Below are 612 nucleotides of genomic sequence, written 5' to 3' on the forward strand. Positions count from 1 at the left end.
GGTAATTGGTAAGGTTTTGGTAATTTGGTAACTTGTATTTTGTAATGCATGTCTTCCTTTCATGTATTTTGCTAAATGGTTTTCAAAACAGATAATTTATATTTAAATATCTGTTGTCTTTATATTGCTGGGATTTTTTTACCTAAAACATAGCAATTACATATTTTGTCAAACTGATATATAGCATTCCCTATCTATTCTGAAAGTATAAAACAGAAAAGTATTTTAAAAAGGCCCAAAACAACCACCTCTGCAACCACAAAAATTAAATTAAAAATTAAAATATTCTTTGCTATTTCAAATGTTCTGAGAGGTACGCTTTTCAATGTAATACATCTTGCTAATTCTGTAAAATTCTTAGTGTTAAGAAATAAAAATACGCAGTTAATGACAGAGAGACTTTGATTTTCATACACCGGTCACTGAAATTAACTGTATGTTGAACTGCATTTCTTAAGCCTATGCAATTAAAATATATAACTTTCCACTAAGCTTGTCTGCCTGGTTTTGAATTTATAATCTGTTGTTAAAACAGTCTTCTTCTGAGGCAGAATTTGTGTTTCATAGGAATTAAAGGGCATTGCTGGAATGGATGCTGAAATGAGGGACTTT

The sequence above is a fragment of the Haemorhous mexicanus genome, chromosome 5, assembly GCF_027477595.1.
Source record: "Haemorhous mexicanus isolate bHaeMex1 chromosome 5, bHaeMex1.pri, whole genome shotgun sequence".
Taxonomy (NCBI): domain Eukaryota; kingdom Metazoa; phylum Chordata; class Aves; order Passeriformes; family Fringillidae; genus Haemorhous; species Haemorhous mexicanus.